Consider the following 15,302-nt stretch of genomic DNA (forward strand, 5'->3'; position numbering starts at 1 on the left):
TGCATCCATTTTGTCACAAAAGACAGGACTTCATTTTTTTATGGCTGAGTAGCATTCCATAGTGTATATGGGCCACATTTTCTTTATCCAATCATCAGTTGATAGATATCTGGGTTGCTTACATATCTTGCTATTATGAATTGAGGTGCAATAAACACTACCTCCATGCAATTCTCTCATATGCTGATTTTATTTCCTTTGGAAGGTGGATGGTAGATCTATTTTCAGGTTTCTGAGGAATCTTCCATCTGTCTCCATAACAGCTGTACTCATTTACATCCCTACCAACAGTGGATTAGGGTGCGTTTTTCTACATTTTGAAGTTACGAGTCAACTGCAACCATACATGATTACTTGTATTATTTATTCATAGAATATATATTTTGTTCTATACCCATCTCCTCAACCAATAACCCAAATTGTTATTATTATTATTGTTGTATTGTTTGTTTGCTATTTGACCCATCAAAAAACAAAAACAGAGAAAGCCACTCAAATTTCCCCTAAACAATTGAATTTGTTAGATTTTCCTTTAGTTCCTAAGTATTTATGCACTATGTTTTTTGGCTGTGGTGGGTTTGTCTGTTTTCTGTGACGAAAATATTTCCACTTAATTTTTCCATGATAAAGTATTTCCAGGAAGAAAGAGGATGAGGTCCAGAAAAGTACAGAAAGGAAATGGGCCTTGATATAGGCAGGCTGAGAACATGAGTGCGGTCCAAAATGAGAGAACAGTCACATGTGCAACCATCCAGGAACAACTTCTCAAACATATCTGCCAGCCACCACTGAGTGGAGAAGCTGTAGTACATTTCAGTGAGTTCTAACTGTATGTAGAAATATGGAGTAAAAAAGACTATCGAAAGTAATTAAGGGCTTCTATCACAAAGATAATGGAGTACAAGGTATTATCATAGCTTTCAATTTTACCTTTAAAACACTCCAGTGTGTATATATATATACACATATACATATACATATATATATATATATATACTTGTTAATTTATGTTTTACTTTGAGTGCAATTAAGAATGCTCAATAGGCATTCACATCCCAGAGATTGAATGGGCATCATTCTAGTCAGAAAGTTCATATTCTACTAAATGACTTTAGGTATCTTTGTCTCTGATCAGCACTAGAGACTTGACTAATTAGCATGCTAGAGACTAAAAATAAGCTTTTGTTATTGAGATTAGTTGCTTTAAGGACATGCAGATTGCATAAAAATATTAGATTGTGAGCCCATATACATAAACAGGATTTAAGAATTGAATGAAGCCTATGGCTTTCCCAATTGTAGCTCTATCTGATTCTGGCTCCAGGTCCTACTGGAGTTTCAGCCAATTATTCTACTTTCTGGGACCCAGTAACCACATCTCCTTTATCCCTCCAACCCAAGAATTTAATGACATTTTCATCTTACTAATCCATGGGTTGTCTTACTATTCCATTTGGCTTGTGTTTTAGCTATTCTAATCTTTGCAAATCCCTGAATCAGAATACTTTGGTTCTAAATAATTATAATGACTTCTGTTTTCCTAACTGGACTCTTCCTCTAGAGTAAAGTTGCATCTGTCTCCAGTGATACTTTCAACCAAGGTAGAAACTTGGCAGCATATAAAAACACAGATAAGCAGAGATTCATTGAACTTGTAAAGCAGGTGCTATTAATTGATTTGTGCTTACTTGCTAATACATGTTTAACAAATATTGGTGATTGGCAAAATTTGGTCCACGACAAGCTTCTGTTATAAACTGGAAAGGAGGTTTTGAAAGGATTACTGATTTTCATTTACTTCTCAATATTGCTGGCTATTGTTCACCAAACAGAACCCAATAGTTGTGCATGAACAGATTGGCTTGAGTTGGCTTGAAAAGACAAGTTATAAAAGGACACAATACAATAGAACAAAACACTAACCTGAGACTCTGAATTTTCTTGGAATTTGAACAGAGCCTGGAGTGAGAAAAAGCCTGAAAATGGGACCAAATGACTTTGTAGAGTATAGAATGTTTTAGGCAGAGAACAAGGAATCCTTACATCTGCACTCTACATCTGTCAACAGCATGACATAGTTGCCACAAGATTAATAGGAATTTATTCTCCAGAAAAAGGCAGACAGTAGTCACACCGAATTCTTCCCTATTGACATAGGGTGCTTTTAGTTTAGTGTGCTTACTTGTGAGTGTTATGCATTAAAACAGACACAAATTGGAGAAAAGAATACTGAGACTATGGAGGGCCTTTGAAAATCTGTTGAATTCTGGACTAGCTACATAATTTGTAGACCAATGTAAAATGAAAACGTTGGGCCCTTTATTCAAAAATGCTAAGAATTTCAGGATGGTCACAGTAGAACTTTGGATCAAGCATGAGTCTTTCTGGTATAAGTTCCCAATGGGACCACTCAAGCTACATGCCTATGAAGCCAGCCTAGATTGCTATCAACAAAGCTATCAACAAAGAAAAGAGACAATCAACAGAATGGAAGAAAATATTTGCAAGCTACACAATTTACAAGGGGTTTAATAGCTAAAATATATAAGGAACACAAACAACTCAACAGCAAAAAAAATCCACTTAAAAATTGGGCAGTAGATCTAATCAGACAACACTCAAAGAAGATAAACAAAAAAATTAGTCATCAAGGAAATGTAAATGAAAACCACATTTAGATATTATTTTACTCCAGTTAGATGGGTAAATTATAAAAAATGTTGGTGAGGATGTGGAGAAAAGGAAGCCCTTACACACTGTTGCTGGGGATATAATTTAGTACTACCAGGTGGAAGTAGTATGCATGTTCTTCAAAAAGCTAAAGATGGAAGTTGTAGTCCCACTACTGGGTATATTTTCAAGGAAAATGAACTCACACTGTAGAAGACATCTGTACTCCAGTGTTTATTATAGCACTATGGACAGTAGCTAAAAAATGAAATCAGCTTCAGTGTCCTTCCACTTGTGTGGTGCATATACATAAAGAAATACACCTCAACTATTGAAGAGGGTGAAATCTTATCATTCATGACATCATGGCTTGGGACTAGAGGTCATTGTGCTAAGTGAAATAAGCCAAGCAGAGACAGACAAGTATCACATGACCTCACTCACATATGGAGTCTAAAAAGGAGTTGATGTCATCAAAGTTTCAAGTATAATGGGAGTTTATACAACTTTGATGGGAGTGTATCCAGGTCCACTGCAATCATGGTGTGCTGCAGTTACTGCTTGATCTAAAGTATGGAAATTTCTTTCATAATCTCAGAATCTTGACCAGGGGAGGAAGTGGTGGAATGAGTTATCCTCACTTGGGTGGAGAAGGTGGAAAAGGTGGCAACATCTGGGTTTTAGCCCATAAAAATGGCTTTGAACCAAGTTAGAGACAAATATCCTCAGGAATGGTTTGTGCCTGGAGGAGGAGCAAACAGTCAGATTAGTGCCCTAAAAGGCTCCAAAGGAAAAGACTGAAATCTGTGTATCTGTTAGTATTTCGGTAACTGGTGAAAATGGCAAAATTGGGGCTGGCGCCATGGCTCTCTTGCTTAATCCTCTGCCTGCGGTGTCTGTATCTCATATGGGCGCCGGATTCTGTCTCAGTTGCTCCTCTTCCAGTCCAGCTCTCTGCTGTGGCCCGGGAAGGCAGTGGAGGATGGCCCGAGTGCTTGGGCCCTGCACCCGCATGGGAGACCAGGAGGAAGCACCTGGCTCCTGGCTTCGGATCAGTGTAGGTCTGGCCGGAGCAGTCATTTAGGGGGTGAACCAATGGAAGGAAGACCTTTCTCTCTGTCTCTCTCTCTCACTGTCTAACTCTACCTGTCAAATAAATAAATAAATAAAAATGGCAAAATTACAGAACTCAATAAAAAGGACAGAATTTTGGTGACTGAAGGAGGTCTTGATGATAAATTACTTACAAATTTCTTACCATTAAAGGGCAAAAATGAATAATTCACCTTGATCTAAAACTGTAGTTGATGTAGGACCAGCAGGGTTCCCAAATGCTTGAAAATCCTCTTTACTAAGTTGAGTTTCTCATGCAATGCCCACTATTGAAGATCATGCATTTACGTTAAAGTCAGAAGTTGGAAAGATTATATGTATTGATTTCAAACAAATATCTGTAGCTGATCTTCCTGGTTTGATAGAAGGAACACATATGAACAAAAGAAAGGTCCACCATTTCTCAAGCATAGAGAGAGATATATATCTACTTATTGTTTTTGATATTTCTGGATTTCAGCTTTCATCCCAAACTCATTATGCAATTGCCTTTGAAACCATAATACTACTCACAAAAGATTTGGGATTCGTACAAAGAGGAACTTCAGATAAAACCTGCACTCCTGGCAGTTAATAAAATGGACTTACCCAACGTTCAAGATAAATTCCATGAACTGATAAACCAACTCCAGAGTCCTAAAGATTTTTTGCTCTTATTTGAAAGAACACAATGGAGTTCCAACATGTCATCCCAATCTCTACAGTTACCAGAGAAAGGATTGAAGAATTCAAGAACTGTCTAAGAAAATCATTGGATGAACACACCAACCAGGAAAATGATGAATATCAAAATAAGCAGCTTCTTAATTAACAGACATCCAATATAGTGAGCCACCAACAAAGCATACTCTCACAAGTTCCACAATGGATAGAATTTAAGTCTACTAAAAATGGTATTGATGGAATACTATTCAGCCCTAAAAATATTTTTATTATTTCATTCTTATTAATATATTATTTTAACAGCACTGATAAGCCTGGAATACATCATGTTAAATGAAATAAGCCAGGCACAAAAAGACAAATACCATGTAATCTCCCCTATATGTGAAATTTGAAGGATTGGAAATCATGGAAACAGAAAGTAGAGTGGTGGTTACAGGGGCTGAGAATGGTGGGGAACGGGGAGATACTGTTCAAAGGACAGAGTTTGAACTAGTATGTGTACCTCCAGGAGATCTGTTGTGCAAAATTTTATTTTAAAAATCTGAGTAAGTTTTAAATGTTTTCACCATAGAAAATAAGTGTATGAGGGAAAATGTATGTTAGTTAGCTCAATTAAGCTTCCCCAGAGTTTATACATGTTTCAAAATCATCATTCTGTATACAAAAATATATACATTTTTATGTATCAACTAAGGAAATGGTACTGAAATTGTGTTAATTTGAAAGCTATCACATGTTTTTGAAAATGTTATCAGGACCAGAACCTGGCTCTCTGCTGTGGCCTGGGAGGGCAGTGGAGGATGGCCTGGGTGCTTGGGCCCCTGCACCCGAAGGGGAGACCAGGAGGAGGTACCTGGCTCCTGGCTTCGGATCGGTGTAGCTCAAGCCGTTGCAGCCATTTGGGGGGTGGGCCGACGTAGGGAAGACCTTTCTGTCTGTCTCTCTTTCTCACTATCTATAACTCTACCTGTCAAATAAATAAATAAAAATCTTCAAAAAATAAAATGTTATCAGTAATCTTCTGATATATGTACCATCATTCAAGAATTAAACTTTTTAAATTAAAAAAAAAGTATAATGGGGTTAGCGGATTCTGAGGAGGGACAAGAGGAGGTGGAGATGCCAAAAGATTGAGTAAAGGTTATTAGCTTATAGCAGATAGGAGTAAGAGGGGATCTGTTGCACAGTAGCATTGTAGATAATGTTACTTTACGTTTTCTCTCTATTAAAAACTGAAGATAGGATTTTCAATGTTTTCTTCATATGGAAATGTTACCCTGAGTAGACATTACACAATGTGTACATATATGGAAAATTCACATGATACCCCATAAATATGCACATTTTTATGTGTGAAAGTAAAATTAAAAATTATTAAAAATATAATTTCTCAAAGTAGTCAATAATTAAGAGATAATTTCTTTCATTCAAGCTTACTTTAACAGCTGCTTTCTTCTTTGAGAAATTTGGGAGATCTTAGAAGCTCTCAGATGACCATTCTAAGGCATTGAGGGAGGATAGAGCAGAAATTATTCTATTTGACTATAAAGAAAGGTTCATGGATGATCCACAGCTTGCTCAAGGTTGGTCTTTGGAGGAATCAATTATCATAACACAGAAGCCAGATTCCCAATAACATTTAATCTTCTTTAAATTTCCTGAGGAGTCTCTCAAGAGGCTAACAACCTAGTTATTGGGTATATCTACGTATCTATCTATCTATCTATCTATCTATCTATCATCTATCTGTCAAAATGGGGTAGATTATATAGCAGTAAATAAAAGACTATAAACCCCACTGGCTAAAAGAACCAATTTCTATTACTGGCTCATACTCTGCGCTCATCTTGGGTTGGCCATGGCTGTGGTGTTGGGTGCTCTGTTCTATTTATTCTTCCATAGCAACATGGGCTTCAGAAGCCTGCGTCTCCTTGTTTAAACAAGGAAAATAGTATGCATACTGAAACATATACAGGCTCGTCATGATTATTCATGGAAGCTCATTTTCTACCAACTAAAGCAGATCACTTAACTGTGTCTGTATGAAAGGCAATGGAGAACAAACTGGCCTTGGACCTGACTATCATGGAGAACAACTTCATTCTGTATGACTAATACATTTATTTGCTTCCCAAATAGTATGATTTTATAGACTTTTGATATATCCCAACTTTTTTTATAAAAATTCATAAAAACTGTGTTCATAATATGCAAATTCTATAAACTTTTTGAATAATAAACAACTATTTTGTGAATTTTTGCACAAAAATAAGTTTATATTTTAATTTATTTTTCCATGAACTTTGTGAAGTATGCTTGTATACTACATGATTTCTGAAATCTCACTTGACAGTTGCATTAGGCTCTCATTCTTACTTCTTTTTTAATAAAGATTTATTTATTTAATTTAAAAGTCAGAGTTACAGGTAGACGAGGAGAGGCAGAGAGAAAGAGGTCTTCCATCCACTCATTCACTCCCCAGGTGGCTACAACAGCTGGACCAGACCAAAACCAGGAGCCAGGAGCTTCATCCGTGTCTTCCACATGAGTGCAGAGGCCCAAGCACTTGGGCCATCTTCTGCTGCTTTCCTAGGCCTTAGCAGAGAGTTGGATCAGAAGTGGAGCAACCAGGACATGAACCAGCGCCCACGTGGAATGCCCCCATTGCAGGTGGCACCTTTATCTGCTATGTCACAACACTTTTTTTTAAATTTGAAATAAGTTTCATCTTTGTGAGTTCAACACTGCCAGTTCAGGTAGATCATGCAATGAAACATATGAATGGTGACTAACATTTGGTGAATTTTGTATCTCACATCTTGTATACACATATACACATATATGTCTATATGTATGTGTGCGTATATATATATATGTTTATATACATGTAAGAGTGTGTGTGTGTGTGTGTGTGTGTATATGTATGTATGTATGTATGTATATATGCTTTGTATATTTGCATTGTGACACAGAAGATTAAGTTGTGTTCTGGGACACCAGCATCCCATACGGGTACCTGTCAGAGTTCTAGCTGCTGTGCTTCCAATTCAGCTCCCTGTTAATATGACTAGGAAGGCAGCAGAATAAGGTCCATATACTTGGGACCCTGCCACCCGTGTGGAAGACCCAGACAGAGTTTCAGGCTCCTGGCTTCTGTTGAAGAGATTTGATGAGAAAACCAGTGGATAGAAGATCTCTCTCTCTCTCTGTCTCTCCCTTTCTCTCTGTCACCCTTTCAAAAAATAAATAAATAAACATTTAAAAATGCTTCATTAAAACCATCTTCAGATATGTATTAATTTTTAATATATGCAAACATTGTACTATACATAAAATATTGGGCAATTATTTCTGGTGTTTTCTTTAAAAATCTTTAAAATTTATTTGAAAAAGAAACAGGGAGAGGGAGAGAGAACTCAAGGGAGGAGAGGGAGAGGGAAAGAGTGAGAGAGAGGAAAAGAAAGACATCATCCATCCTGTATTTCACTCCCTAAATGGCCACAACAGCCAGATTTGGGTAAGGCTGAAGACAGGAGCCAGAAATATAGAAAAGTGAAAAATTCACAGGAAGTTTCTACTTATATGTCATGACCAGGTAGTATTCATCTGTGAGTTGTTCTAGCTAAAAGCATCAAGAAGCCAAACTCAAAGAACTACTGGACTGAAAACAGAACAAGGACTAGGAGCACATTGAAATAACAGAGAAACTTAAGAAAGCAACCTACTCATTGTAGAAAAACAAGTTGGAAAGAAGCTTAAATGTACTTTTTTCCAATAGAAAACAACGTACAACAAAGTGCTATACTTATCAGGTCCCCCTTTTTGTTTGAGAGAGCAGATGTTTTGTTAAATATATCTAGAGCAACAGCTGTGTACCAGCCATTTGCCCAGGGTTGGGAATATCATAAACCATCACATGAAGCATTTCATCTTTTTTCAGAGGAATAAGAAAAAAAGAGTAAGCAGACCGTAAACTGATTATATTCTTGTTGCAATGTGTACAATATGTTTTGCGGAAACAAATATATGAGGGGCCAGTATTGTGGCTTAGCAGGTAAAGCCACCACCTGAGATGACAACATCCCAGATGGTGCCAGTTCATGTCCCAACTGCTGCATTTCTGATCTAGCTCCCTGCTAATGGCCTGGGAAAAACAGCAGAAGATGGCCCACATTCTTGGGCACTTTCCATCCATGTGGGAAACCTGGAAGAAGCATCTGGCTCCTCGGTTTGGCCTGGCCTGGTTATTGTGGCCATCTGGGGAGTGAACTAGCAGATGAAAGATATTCTCTCTCTCTCTCTCTCTCTCTCTCTCTCTCTCTCCCCTCCCCCTCCTCTGTAAATCTGACTTTCAAAATAAATAAATATAACTTTAAAAATAGATATATGAGTGACTGGCTTTCTGGGAAGGTAGGAGATGCTTCACTGAGGAATGTATCTTGATAAACTAGGATTTTTCTTAGGGGAAAAGAGGGGACCAGTCATTAGAAGGAAGAGCAAAGCAAGTTTAAATTACATAGTTCCAAAACAGTATAGTATGATTAGGAAATAGCATGTGTTTGGTGTAACTAGAGCTAAATGATGAGGATTGGAAAGGCCAAAAGGCTCATACAAAAATTGGAGTCAGGTCGTGGATCAAATTACATTTGAGACTATAGAGCTTCAACTCTATATTTTAGGTCATGGCAGTTCATGCAAGGTTTAATAACAGAGGGATAATGTAATCATATTTATGTTTTGGAAAGCATATTCTGTTGGAAGTCCTTAATCAGGTTACCAAAGAAAACATCATACTCATTATGAGTTTTTTTCTAGAGTTGATATTTTATTTTTCTTGATTACTTCAAATAAGGAGAATAACACCATTAATATGAGCACACCCTTGTAATTAGTTGAAGATCTTAAAAGCAAATATTAAGATATCTGTGATAAGTTATTATACCTCAATATCATAGCATCAATTTCTGCTACTATTCACAGCTTTTTAGCCCACCCTATGAATTTTAATTTTTATTTACTTATTTAAGAGTCAGAGAGGCAAACACACACACACACACACACATACACACACACAGAGAGAGAGAGAGAGAGAGAGAGAGAGAGAGAAAGAAGGAAAGAAAGGAAGAAAGAGAGAGAAATAAGCACTAGCTCCTGGTTCACATCCCAAATGCCCATATTGGCCAGAACTGGGCTGGGCTGTAGCCAAAGACTGGGAAGTCAATCAGGTCTCCCACGTGAGTACCAGGAACTCAACAAGTTGAGCCATCACTCCTGTCTCCCACAGTCTACAAACGGAGATAATCTAATATGGGATATGACTGTCCAAACTGGTGAGTTTTTTGATTTTTAAAAAAATTGTATTAATATAACGAACAGATTTTATTCATTCCATAGGTACAGTTCCAAAAAGATCACCAGGACAATCATAGGTTCCAAGACCTATGTATTTTAGTCATGTCAGGCACCATAATCTCACGAACCAATGCCTTAAATTAAATTATCTCTATATATGTACCTATATATCTGTTTCTCTAGAGAATTCTAATTGATACATATGGTATAAAATGACATGATTTGATTGGCTAATATTTTTCTTCTAAGTACTCAAGCTCAGAACTTTTCTACTAAAACACTTCATTTATAGTGCAATCAAAACCAAAATTGACCCTTCGACATGTAACCTCTTTTTTACTATTTTATTGCAATTGGAACTGGCCAACATTTGTATGAGAGTAGTCAAATTCATGGACTTCCAGATTCAGAGCTCTTACTTGTAGCTTGCTAAGAAACTCTTAACTAGCAAGTCTTAATTAACAAGTCTTGTCAAATGGACCAAGGAGAAGGAAGACCATTCATCATTCTCCCATTACTGAGCCAGTTTTCTAGTAAGGGATAGTTTCCTTGAATTATCAATCTGTATAGGCTAGGATATGATGCAATAATAAACAATTCAACATTTTAGTGTTTCCAAGTAAAATTCAAAATATGTGTATATCTATCTATCTATCTATCTATCTATCTATATAGTGTGTGTGTGTGTGTGTGTGTGTAACCTTTCTCTTGGTTCTCTTGGTATCTGTGCATTTTAGGCTGGCTGGGTGTTCTGTTTATTGTAGTCATTCCGAGAGTGAGTCTACAGGAGCAGCCAACACCTCCAAAGTTACCACACAGGTTGCCAGAGGGAAAAGATATCTGAAGAATCTCATGCAAGACATTAAACTCCCCAGAAATAGTTACATGTCTCCACGCAGTCACATTTGGAACAATAAGTGCAATCCCACAATGATGATAGAAGATACAGAATTGGTGAGGAGTTATAAAATTAGCCACAGCTGGTCAAACATTCTTCCCCCAGTCACCTAACCCAGGGAGCAGAAGAATTCAGAGGCCCTAAAGTAAGGATATAGCAGTGGTTTTGTATCACTGATGATCAATCAGTCAGGGGGAAATGAGAAGTGAAGAAATGGTTTCTGGCAAGAGTAAATGTTCTTCTTTCAATTATTGTGTACTGTATGAAATAGTAGATATGCCAGTTTTCCAAAATACATAAATCTAAAGTCGAGGAGTATTCCCGATTTCAGACAATATATCCCTTTTATAAATAAGTAAATATGTGCCAATGTTTGTACACCTGGATTTTTCAGTATTGGATGATTAGTTTCATTTTTCACCCACACTTGGTTATTGTTTTGTCTTTCTTTCACTTTTATCAAATGCCATTGTTCAGATATTATAAAGGGAATGTTTTATATTGTTGAGGTATTAGGCCAACTGCAATCTAGTGGGTTACAAGTTACAGTAGGATGCTGATTTCCCAAGATGGAATATATGCAGCTATAATAACTTCTGGTATTAAAGCTCCCTGGATTATTAATTTATACATATGAGTTATTTATTCCCTTGACTAGTGGAGAATGCCTATCTACGCAGGCTGTTACTTGGTTTTGAGAACTAAACAGAGACTCTATGTGGCTTTAGCAGAATTGTAGAGCTTATACTTTCCTTTTTCATCCATTCCCCCTTTAACTAGTGGAAATATTGTTGTACTTCCTCAGCAGTTAGCGACAGAATAAGCACCCAATATGGAAGCTCAGAGTTTCTCCAAATTTTGTGTTTATATAGCATCAGAACACAGTTCACTTTTTCCATTTTAGGACTTCTAAAATTTAACATTCATATGAATATCCTGGGGCTCTAGATTCATTGCAGATTCAGACTCATTGAAATGAGGAAAGGGAACTAGTATTAATAGTAATATTAATATTACTATTAAGTTCCCAGGTGCTGCTGGTGCTTTTACCCATGGATCACATTCGGATCCATTCTATGAATCTCTATGAATCCATTCTGAGTCTTTTTAAAACCTCTTATTTCACAAACTTTCTCTGAACCTTGTAGGGTCCCCAAAATTCTTGGGTACATTAGGATTTGCAAGAGCTTCAGTTAGCAACAGATTTCTTTTTAAACATAGGCTCAGACTGCATGCAGCCTTAAATCACACTTAAGTGTCTCATAAATGACTGCTATTAAAAAGTACTTTTATTGAGCACTTACTCTGAGCCAAACAATGTGGTAAGGATTTTGCATACAATTTCTTATGAAAGAAACAGTACTATATTCCATCTTTTACAAATAAGGGTAAGATTCAGGTACATGAAATGACTTGTCTAGATAAAAATATTAGCTGCTACACTGGGCTTGAAAATTTGCCATGTATGATTCCAGTGCCCGTGCTCTTCCTATTGTGCCACTCTGTCACCAGAGAAGAATTTTCTTTCCCCATCCCTAAGAAGTCAAGCAGAAAAATCACACAGAAAAATCACACTTTGAGCATATTCCTTTAACAAACCTTCTTTAAAAGATTGCAAAGTCACTGAAGCTGTCTGCCATGCCACCAGTAGCACATTAGAGAAAGGACTTCTTGCTAAAGCAAAACATAAAAACACTTAAAAAAATTCATGGAAAATGTATAAATGGTGACTTGATCAGCATAGCCCTGACTGTTAATGAACAACTTAATACATTATCCCTCTTAGTAGTTTTTTTTTTTGTCTGTTCTACTTAATATGACTGGTTTAATTCTGTAATTAATACACAGTTATTCTTAAGTGTTGAAATTGAACTGAAATGCGATCCCTGTTAAACATAAGAGTGGGAATAAGAGAGGGAAGAGATGTACAATTTGGGACATGCTCAAGCTGACTTGCCCCAAATGGTAGAGTTAGAAACATACCAGGGGACTCCAATTTAATCCTATCAAGGTGGCATGTACCAATGCCATCTCACTAGTACAAGTGATCAATTTCAGTTCACAATTGATCATAATGAAAGTTCTAAGAGTCAAAGGGAGCACATAAACAAGTCTAGTACCTGCTAATACTAACTGATAGAATAAATAAAGGGGAGAGTGATCCAACATGGGAAGCGAGATACTCAGCAGACTCATAGAATGGCGGATGTCCTAAACAGCACTCTGGCCTCAGAATCAGCCCTAAAGGCATTCCAATCTGGCTGAAAAGCCCATGAGAGTATTTCAGGCATGGAAAGCCAAGACACTCTGGCAAAACAAAAACAAAAACAAAAACAAAAACAAAACACCTAAATGAAAGATCTCTGTGAGTGAGATCCCAGTGGAAAGAACAGGTCTTCAAAGAAGGAGGTACCTTTCTCTGAAGGGAGGAGAGAACCTCCACTTTGACTATGACCTTGTCTGAACAAGATAAGAGTCGGAGAACTCAAGGGGCTTCCATAGCCTTGGAAACTCATGACTGGAGCATAGGGAGATTACTGATGCCATAAACAGGAGTGTCGATTTGTAAAGTCAACAGGAGTCACTGTGCACTTACTCCTCATGTAGGATCTCTGTCCTTAATGTGCTGTACATTGAGACTTAATGCTATAGCGAGTACTCAAGCAGTATATTTCACTTTGTGTTTCTATGGGGGTGCAAACTGTTGAAATCCTTACTTAATGTATACTAAACTGATATTCTGTAAAAAAAAAAAAAAAAAAGAAGAAATTATCAATTCCCAACTTGACTCTCACTGGGATTAAACATGACAATAGGTCTGATCTGATTTCATCATCATTTAAAAAACCATCTATTATTTTTCACTTTATGTTTCTGTGTGGGAGCAAACTGTTGAAATCCTTACTTAATGTATACTAAGCTGATCTTCTGTATTTTAAGATAATCGAAAATGAATCTTGATGTGAATGGAAGGGGAGAGGGAGTGGGAAAGGGGAGGGTTGTGGGTGGGAGGGACGTTATGGGGGGGAAGCCATTGTAATCCATAAGCCGTACTTTGGAAATTTATATTCATTAAATAAAAGTTGAAAAAATTCATGGAAAATGTATTTTATGAAAAAAAGCATGGATTCCTATTTGTTACATCAAAATAACCTTTTTTGAAATTCCATTTCCATGAACTTTTTGAAGTACTCTCACATTTAAATTAGTATATCATTATTTAATTCTCCCTCAAGTATCTCATTTTGAATAGAAAGGGTCAACAGTGGTGACTGTCTTTCTTGTGATGTTGTAGACTTTTGATTTCAAAAGATATTTGCAGCATTATTCACCAGAAGTAAAAAAAACTGCTTAAAAGGGAATATAGAACGCTTTATTTTTTTCAAATAACCTTTTATTTAAGGAATATAAACTTGCATTTCATAAATACAACTTTAGGAACATAGTGATTCTTCCCAACATTCCTGACCTCCCACCCCTCTTCCTCCTTCCTCCTTCCTCCTTCCTCTCCTATTCCCAGCCTTATTTTTTATTAGGATCTATTTTCTTTTTCTTTTTTTTTTCCAGGCAGAGTTTCAGTGTGAGAGAGAGACAGAGAAAGAGTTATAGACAGTAAGAGAGAGACAGAGAGAAAGGTCTTCCTTCTGTTGGTTCACTCCCTTAATGGCCGTTACGCTGATCCGAAGCCAGGAGCTGGGGACTTCCTCCCGATCTCCCATGCAGGTGCAGGGACCCAAGCACTTGGGCCATCCTCCACTGCCCTCCCGGGCCACAGCAGAGAGCTGGACTGGAAGAGGAGCAACCGGGGATAGTACCCAGCACCCCAATCAGGACTAGAACCTGGGATGCGGGCGCCACAGGCGGAGGATTAGCCAAGTGAGCCACAACACCGGCCCATTAGGATCTATTTTCAATTAGCTTTATACACAGACAATTAATTCTAGACTAAGCAAAGAGTTCAACAAATTGTATGAAAAAAAATTTCTTCAACAGTTGAGACAGTGCTGTTCAAAATCATTGCATATCAAAGTTAATTTCATTTCTTTCTGTTTTTAAGCATTCTTTTTATTTTGAGAAATGTAATTAGCTTTAAAAAAGAATCCAAGAATGATGCATTATTGTGAGCACTTAGACATAACTATAACTTACATAAGAATATCTTCCACTTAATACACTAAAACTAAGTAAATCTTTGAGAACAAGATTTGCTATTAACTCTCATAATACAACTCTTTTAGAAGAGAGGTCCTGCATGTGAATTTAGTGTACAGTGACTCCTGTTGTTAATTTAATGGTTAACACTCTTATGTGTGGCATCAGTGATCACCTGAGGCTCTTGACATGAGCTGCCTTGGCTATGGAAGCCTTTTGAATCCAACTCCTTCAGTATTTAGACAAGGCCATAAACAAGAGGGAGTTCTCTCCTGCCTTCAGAGAAAAGTACATCCTTCTTTGATGATCACTTCTTTCCACTGGGTTCTCACCCACAGAGGTCCTTCATGCAGGGCACTTTTTGCCAGTGTCCTGGATTTCCATCCCTAAATAGTCTCATGGGCTTTTCAGCCACACAAGAACTCCTTAAGGGCTGATTCTGAGGCCAGAG

At 37.3% G+C, this 15,302-nt stretch overlaps 1 pseudogene; it reads left to right on the forward strand.

The window, feature by feature from the left end:
- Positions 1-707: 707 nt before the first annotated feature.
- Positions 708-15,302, forward strand: part of LOC100346569 (GTP-binding protein 10-like) — a 58,215-nt pseudogene continuing 43,620 nt past the window's right edge.

This window comes from Oryctolagus cuniculus, chromosome X (assembly GCF_964237555.1).
Source record: "Oryctolagus cuniculus chromosome X, mOryCun1.1, whole genome shotgun sequence".
Classification (NCBI taxonomy): domain Eukaryota; kingdom Metazoa; phylum Chordata; class Mammalia; order Lagomorpha; family Leporidae; genus Oryctolagus; species Oryctolagus cuniculus.